This window comes from Hyla sarda, chromosome 2 (genome assembly GCF_029499605.1).
Source record: "Hyla sarda isolate aHylSar1 chromosome 2, aHylSar1.hap1, whole genome shotgun sequence".
In the NCBI taxonomy this organism is placed as follows: Eukaryota; Metazoa; Chordata; class Amphibia; order Anura; family Hylidae; genus Hyla; species Hyla sarda.
Window position 1 is genome coordinate 487,312,362 of NC_079190.1, and position 8,899 is coordinate 487,321,260.

An 8,899-nucleotide genomic window follows, 5' to 3' on the forward strand; every position below is an offset into this window, starting at 1 on the left:
TAATCCCCCATGGATTTCGAGGTGTGTTTAGGATCATTATCCATTTGTAGAAGCCATCCTCTCTTAAACTTCAGCTTTTTCACAGATGGCAGCAAGTTAGCATCCGAAATTTTATTGAATCCATTTTTCCTTCTACTCGTGAGATGTTCCCTGTGCCACTGGCTGCAATAGAACCCCAAAGCATGATTGATCCACCCCCATGCTTAACAGTTGGAGAGAGGTTCTTTTCATTAAATTCTGTTCCCCTTCTCCAAACGTACCTTTGCTCATTCCGGCCAAAAAGTTCAATTTTAACCTCATCGGTCCACAGAACTTGTTCCAAAATGCATCAGGCTTGTCTATATGTTCATTTGCAAAGTTCAAATGCTGATTTTTGTGGTGAGGACGTAGAAGAGGTTTTCTTCTGATGACTCTTCCATGAAGACCATATTTGTACAAGTATCTCTTTATACTGGAATAGTGTACCACAACTCCAGTGTCTTCCAGATCTTTCTGGAGGGATTGTGCAGTCAAACGTTGGTTTAGAATTGTTTTTCTCACAATCCTACGAGCTGTTCTGATATTTTTCCTGGTCTTCCAGATCTTGCTTTAACTTCCACTGTTCCTGATGACTGCCATTTCTTAATTACATTCCGAACAGAGGATATTGACCTCTGAAAACGTTTTGCTATCTTTTTACAGCATTCTCCAGCTTTGTGAGCGTCAACTATTTTCAGTTTCAGATTTCTAGATAACTTGCTTAGAAGAACCCATGGTGCTGATTGTTGGGGCAAGGTCAGATGAGTCTTGGCATTTAAAACCTTTGAGATTGACATCACCTGGTCTTCCCAGATGATGACTGAGAACAATCCATAACACTGACAGGTCTCCGCTTTGCAAAGGGGGCAGTGCATGCTATAAATTCTGCAGGGTGCCCAAACTTTTGCAGACGCCATTTTTTTTGTTTTCTGTTATTTCGAAAGTGTAAATGATGGATATAAAATCTAACTGTTGTAGACATATTATAAGAATGTCTAATCTGTAATTTGATGCCTTTTGGAGATTTTTCCATCTTTCCTTGGCTTCTTTATGCCGGGAAAAAAAAACGGATAAAACCCGTCAAATTTTTTTTTTAATGGTGGTCTATGGGAACCGTACTGAACCGTATCTGTTTTTTTATTTAAAAAAACGTATTAAACCGTATGAACCGGACATCTGTTTTCAAACCGTGTACGGTTTAAAACCTTACAGAGGTATATACGGTTGTATACGGTTCGGTCCGGTTTTGAGACATATGTTCTTTCTTTTTTTTTACAAAAAACCTGATACGGGAACTGTATTGCAAAAACGAGATGTGAATGTTGCCTAAACTATGTTGAAAAACAGACAAATGCTGTTCTTGAGGGGAGGTCCAAGTGCCACATTTGGTTGCATCCATAGGTCGTCAGGTTCCTCTGGGTTTGTAATGGAGATATACCTCTGCAAGCCAGTGAGAAGACTTCCTGTGCCGAATGATGGAGAGGACGAAATAAGACTGTGCTTGGTTAGAAGACCTGACAACAGTGAGGAGCAGTTCTTTGAGTTTTCAACTTCAGAAAAGGTCAGTGGCCGGAGATAAGAGAATGTGAGTAAAGACTGTTTCATAACTTCTTGGCCAAACCAGGAGTGTCAAGACAGCTTAAAGGGGTACTCCACCCCTAGACATCTTATCCCCTATCCAAAGGATAGGGGATAAGATGTCTGATCGTGGGGGTCCCGCTGCTGGGAACCCTCGTTATCTCGGCTGCGGCACCCCAGACATCTGGTGCACAGAGCGAAGTTCGCTCCATGCCATATTACTGGCATTGGGGGGCGGAGGCCTGTGACATCACAGTCACGCCACATTCGTGACGTCACAGCCATGACCCCTCAATGCAAGTCTATGGGAGGGGGCGTGACATCCATCACACCCCCACCCATAGACTTCTATTGACGTCACAAGCCTCCGGCGCTGCACCCGATGCTCTAAACACATGGCGGGTGCAGCAGGGAGAGCGCGGGGGTCCCCAGCGGCGGGACCCCTGCAATCAGACCTTTGTATAGGGGATGAGATGTCTAGGTGCAGAGTACCCCTTAAATACTGGATCTTTGAGTTTGCATGCAGGAACTTCAGAAAAGACTCTCCTACTCGGGTCAATGGCCGGAGATAAGAGGCTGTGAGTAAAGACTGTTTAACAACCTTCTTGGCCAAACCAGGAATGTTTCTTTCTAGCAACCCCCACCCTACTCATTTACTGGTAGTAAAGATATAATTGCTGTGTATAAGGAGTATTGTGGCTTAAGGAAACCCTTGGGTGAACAGAATGTGTGCTTACTTTCCGGTCAGTCCGTACATTGTAACACCTCTGCTGGACCGCTGCCAGCAAGCTCTATCCAGCTAAGAGTCTTTCTGTTTTCCCCCCTGAACATTCCTTTGGTAATTCTCGTAGCTTAGGAATAATCTTCAGGCTCCTTGAATTCACAGTATTCCACTTAAAGTAATAGTTATATTCAAGAAGGCTGTAACCTTCAAGGCTCCTTCTTGTGACAAGATTATCTGCTTTGGGCAATCCCTTTTTTGTTAGAAACTTTGTTTCAATAAATATAACTTATGTCCTCCTGTTGGGACTCCTAGTGGTCATTTGTAACCTGTGGGAAAATCTGGCAACAAGTAAACAGTTTCCCTGCAGTGCCCCCGCTGGCGAAATGAAGAATTACACAGTTCTCATAGTAATCAATAGGCTGTGAATATCACGGACATACTGGGTCCTCCAGAGTTAGACACTGGTTGAAAGAAGGGTCTTGAATAGGGGACCTTCCTCTGTTTGCTCAGAATGCCCTCTTTACAATATTTGGAAATGGGTTTTGTCTAACCATATAATTCCTTTGGATCTGGTAGGAATAGCCATACTTGTATTTTACTTTAAAACAGGACCTATAGCCAACCCCCCCAAAAATGTGGTTTTACTGTCATTAAATGGGTTATTCAGCAATAGAAAAACAGAACTAATTTGTTTCAAAAACAGCTTCATGTCTGTCCCCAGGTTGTGTTTGGTATTACAGCTTGGCTCCATTCACTTCAATTGAACTGAGCTGCAGAACAACACCCAACCTGAAGACAGATGGGCTGGCCCGGTGCAATAATAAGGTGGCCCAAGTGACTGCTTTAGGGCACTGACGCTGTAGAGCCGAGGGAGGCGGAAAAGTTAAACAGGTTTTTATTCTTACTAAACATTTTGCAGCTGTGGTAGCGGGGTGTGATGAGGGCAGATTTTGTTATCCTAGGGGCAGATGGCATTAACCCCTTGTATTCGTGATGCCAGGGCGTGGTTTAGCCTAAAACTACCTGAAGGTATACCACTGGATCCTGGGCTAGGCACAGGGGCAATAAAGACTCTGTTGCCAAGTTACGGACAACGGTAGCTTTACGGTGCGTAGACAGTTGGTTAAGTCTATATAGTTCAGCCAGGGCCCATGGAGGTGACCAGTGACACAGAGACCTTAAGGAGTTGCTGGGACTTGTAGTAGGACTGGACAATTGAGTGCAGACCAAGTTGACTTGATATGACAGGGACTGATTTGACTTGAATCATAAAGCTGTGACTTAAGCTTACTTGACTTGATGGTGGCTGCAGGACTGGACTTTGAGGCCTCCAACACTCTGGACACACACAGAAGGCACGACTGCACTGGACCTAAGCTTAGCAGAAGAGCAGAGCTCAAAGAGAGAGAATTTAGCTCCACCCAGGGCTTATATGGGGGAGACTAGCAGGGAGCCCATAGGTCACTCTTGGGATCACCTGGTCACTGGTACCTCCTGGGTAACAATCACATGACATATCACATGTAATAACTCTTAAAGCAACATTACATTTTATAACCGTTTACATGGTAAAACATATTTACAATGGGGAAACAAGTGCAGGGGGCCTTGGGGACACTGAAGGAGGCAGTCTGACAGGACAGCAGGAGCACGTGTAACACTTCCCATACTGGGCCACCACAAACTCCCCCTCTTAATTAAAGTCGTCCTTGACGCCCATTCCTGGAGGGTGGAGGACTGAAGTGGCCACTGAGGCCTAGTGACAGTTCCTGGGGCATTTATGCACAATGTCCTTCTCAGGTCTGGATTAGGAAACGAGATAAGGATGAGTCCATGTGGCATGGTGAGTGTCCGTACATGCTCCTTAAACATATGGGGTTAATTTGACTTTGTAACTGCTTTCTGAAGTCACTCAAGACAACAAAATATATATCAATATAAATAGATTCACGGATTGGGCTGCCGGAGGCTATCTACCCAATGCCTTGGCTGCTGGGGCCCCTCGGATCTCAACTCTTCTCCCGAGAACTCAATATACGTTGTTACACTATACAACAGTGTTACCTTTACATTTATCAATTCTGTCGCTCTATGTGCCTTATCTAGATATCAGGTAAACCCTCTGGCCAGTAGAGTACCCTGAAAACGTGGACAGGAGAGAAAACATTAGACATATAACTGTTTTGAACTTGTGGACTGGGATGACAAATAATGTTACGGTCCTATCTTTACTATTTGCATATGTGTGGACTACTTTTACCATATGTGAACTGACTATGTGTGGTACATAACTTTACATTATGAGTTAATCTTTGTACCTGTACCTTTGTACCTGTCCTTGTTTCGACTGTTGGGACCTACGCAACACCACTTCGGGGGAATCTGGAACTCTTGCGTCGTTGGGAGCCCTTGGAGCCTCTGAAGCTGTCGCTAACTCTTCCTCGACGAATTCAAGAGCGGGTATTGGTCCAGGTCTGGCGGGACACAGAGTTGCTGGCATCTGCACTGGAGAGGCTGGAGACTGAGTTGGTGCGCTAGAGACTGGCATGTAGGCCGGAGCCAATGATGACAAAACCGACTGGTGTGGAGACTAGTGTTGGTTGAACCGGCCCCGGGGTTGGTGAGACACACAAGATCACAGGCTGAGTTGGAGAAAACATGGGGAAATCCATGGATGGACATATTCTCCTGCAGGTCTGACAGCTTGAGGAGGTGGTGCTGGAAGCACTGGTAGATCTTCTTACAGACACAACTTTATTCGGTTTCTGAGAACAACTTGTGGCTGATACCCAGACTTTTGTACTTTGTATACATCAGAGTCCGGATAGGGTATGGCCATCACCGTGTACGGTTCTATCTCCCAGATAGAGTCTAAATTGTGGGTCCTTGGAAACTTCTGCAGCCAGACTTTATCGCCCAACTGAAGTGGTTTGGCAGAAGCATGATGGTTATAATCCTCCTGTTGTCTCTGCTGGGCCTCTCCCATCTTCTTGCTGACAATTTCTTTGGCCTTTTGGATTCTTTTCTGGTGGTCAGAGACCCACTTCAGGGAGGCTTGCGGAGACTTGGAGCCCAAATGTTTGGTCTTTAGGCAGCTATCTATGGCGCCCCATCAACAAGTAGAAAGGGGGTGTACCCCATAGGACAGTGGACTGTGTTATTATAGATCTCCAATAGTTCGGGCAGCAGTCGGGGCCACTCTTCTTGTCTTGACACAGAGGTTGCTCGCAACATGTGGATAAAGACTTGGTTGATGCACTCACAGAGCTGTTCCCCTAGGGGTGATAAGCAGTAGTCCAGAGTTTCTTGCAGGCATGGAATTGACACAGCTCTTGGAAGAGTTGGGCCTTGAAGGCCGTTCCCCGCTCCGTTAGGACAAACTCCGGACACCCAAGGGTTTGCACCCAATTGGAGTAGAACATCTGGGCCGCTGTCTTGGCTATAAGATCTTTGACGGGGCAACGACAACCCATTTAGAGTAGTGATCCACCATGGTGAGAGCATAAGTGTACCCAGACCGGGTAGAAGACAACTTGATATGGTCTAGCGCAACCAACTGGTTAGGCCTTTCACTCTGGATGGAATGGAGGGGTGCCCTTGCGTCCTTGTGCACATTCTTGGTGACATTACAGACAGCACATTCACTGCACCATTTCCCAATGTCGCTCCGCATTACGATCTAATAGAATCTTCACCTGACAGTAGCTTCGGTCTTGTGGACTCCAAAGTGTCCCGACTGACCAACAGATCCCCCATGACTCGACTTTCATCTTGAAGAGTCTTCCAGGTGTACAGGTCTTCTTTAAAATTTTCGGACCTTGGTTCACCATCCATCAGGGCGGTCACAACATTCTGGTTCACAAACCGATAAAATGATTGATAAAATGGGGGCATCTCCAAATCCTCCCACATATCTTCAACAGGTGGTTCTTCACTGGGGGTCATCCGAGACAGTACATAGGCATTGACACTTGCCGCTTCTGAACTTGAAACTGTAATTGGCTAATCTTGAAGCCCAACATTGTTCAAAGGCACCCTACTTGGCAGTGTTCAGGTGGGCCAATGGGTTATTATCCGTGTAGACAGTAAATGGTGTGGCAGCCAAGTAGTCTTTGAACTTTTCGGTCACGGCCCATACCAGGGCAAGAAGTTCTTACTTGAATAAGCTGTAGTTTGCATTGTTCTTCTCTGCTCCTCGCAGGTTACGACTGGCATAGGCAACTAATCGCTCTTGCCGTTCCTGGACTTGGGACAGGACATCTCCCAGACCTTCAAAACTGGCATTGATATATAACTGGAATGGCTGACTGTAGTCTGGGTACGCCAGGATGGGTGGTTCTGTCAGCAGAAGTTTAAGAGCTCGGAATGCTGTCTCTTGCTCTTCGGCCCATTCAACAGGTAGTTTCCCATTGTAGTTCTCCTTTACCATACCCTGTAAGAGAGCAGTAAGGGGTTCTGCAATCTGGGCGAAGTGGGGAATGAAGTGGCGGTAGTAGCCGGCAAATCCCAGGAAGCTCCTGACATCTTTCACCTTGCACGGGGTAGGCCAGTTCTTGACAACTTCCACCTTTTCAGGATTGGGCTGGACTCCCTCAGCGCTGACAAAATGACCCATGTAGTGTAGCTGAGGTTTGAGCAAGTTACACTTTGACAGCTTGATCGTCAGCCCATGCTTGATGAGGACTTGGAAGACATCTGACAGATGACTGAGCTGTTCCTAGTAGGACTTGGAATACACAATGACATTGTCCAGGTACAATAGGGCACTTTGAAAATTTAGATGGCCCAGGCCCCTTTCCATCATATGCTGAAACATAGCAGGATCATAACATAGCCCAAATGGCATACTTTTAAACTCGAACAGTCCCATGGATGTCAAGAAAGCGATCTTCTCCCAGTCTTCCACGGCCATGGGCACTTGCCAATATTCACTGGTTAAGTCCAGGGTGTAGAAGTAAGCAGCAGACCCGAGGGCTGTGAGTGACTTCTCGATCCTTGGTTCTGTCTTTTTTTATTGACCAGGACAAGTGGCGCCGCCCAGGGACTCTGACTTTTTTCATGACGTCCGCCTCTTTCATGTCGGCCAGCATCTTCTTGACAGTCTGATACATTCCTGTGCAACTGGGCGGTGTCTTGATAGGTGGGCTGTCGCCTGTGAGGATTCATTGTTGGATCATGGACGTATGCCCGAAATCTGTGGGGTGTTTGCTAGAAGCTTCATGGTACCTTTTGGCGACAATGATGACTTGGTCCCTTGGGGTAGTGTCGTCTCCAACTTGGAGTTGTGCCAACCAGGGCTCAGAAGGACTCGTATTGGATCCTTCAGCCACTTGGGCTGCACGCTGTCAGGCCACCATAGGTTCTGTTAAGTTGTCCTTTGACTCTATGAGATATAACTGGGCTACCGAAGTGTATTTGGGTAACGCAGTAGCAGCATCGGTCAAGTTGACTAACCGGACTGGAATTCTCCCGTTGGTAACGGTGACAAGGCTTCTCACAGCTCGGACAAGAAGGTGGTCTTCTAGTTGCAGAGGCTCCAGCAGGGCTTGATAGTCTCTATTCTTGACTCTGAGACATGCATGACACCAGATGATAGTCTCAAGGTCATCGACCGGATGTTTTGTTCTCAACCTATGCAGATTTCACCTTGCTTGTTGGCAAACCTCCGCTCCGCCTGTAGGACTTTCAAGTGGTGATGTGCAGCCTGCTGGCCTGAAAGGGACATATGGGAAAGAGTGGCATGCAAGGAATCTACTATTTCAACAAATAGTTCATCCCCAGTATAAATTTAGCAGACCCCTTATCTGTCACATTAGTTACAATAACTTCCTGCCCGCTAAGTACATGCTCTCCCAACTGAATGGTTGGCTCCCAGTATCAATGTCTGGGGACTGGTTGCCCATTACCCGCAACTACTCTGAAGTTTACATCCTCCGGTTCACAAAATAAACTAGCATCCCAATGCTGATAGAAAACATTTTTTAGTTATAGTAGACACTTGTGACCCTGTATCTATCAACGCCTCCAATGATACACCTTCTACAATAATTTTTAAATAGGGGCAGCAGACGACATAAAGTGAGAGTACTGACTGAGGTTGTTCAGGGATTGGACCTGATGACTGTTTTCCTGAGAGCCGGTCCGCAACCTTAGGGGAAATCCGTTTAAATCCCAGCACTGCATTTTCCAATGTCCTGGTTTATTACAATAGGTACAAAAGGGTCTTTGAGTCCCTGAGGGTCTATTAGGCAGAGGGTTGCGGGGGGTTGTAATTGTGGGGAGCAGGAGCAGGGGCAGGTGGGGCGGACCAGGTGGCAAGCTTCTTCACAGCCTTAGTCAGTTGTTCTATGTCCTGCTTAACACTCTACGTAAATCTGAGGCTGCGGTGACTGGCAAAGAAGTTGACTCTGAGGCGGGGGCTGGTGACGGTGGTGGTATAGGTCTGGCAACCGTCCCCAGTGGTTCTTGGACAGGTGGACAAGCTTCCTCTAACTCAGTCCCGGACTCAATCACTTGGATAGCCAGTCTCTTGAAAGCGGGGAATGTCAAGTTGGGGCTTTGGACCACTAACATTCGCAC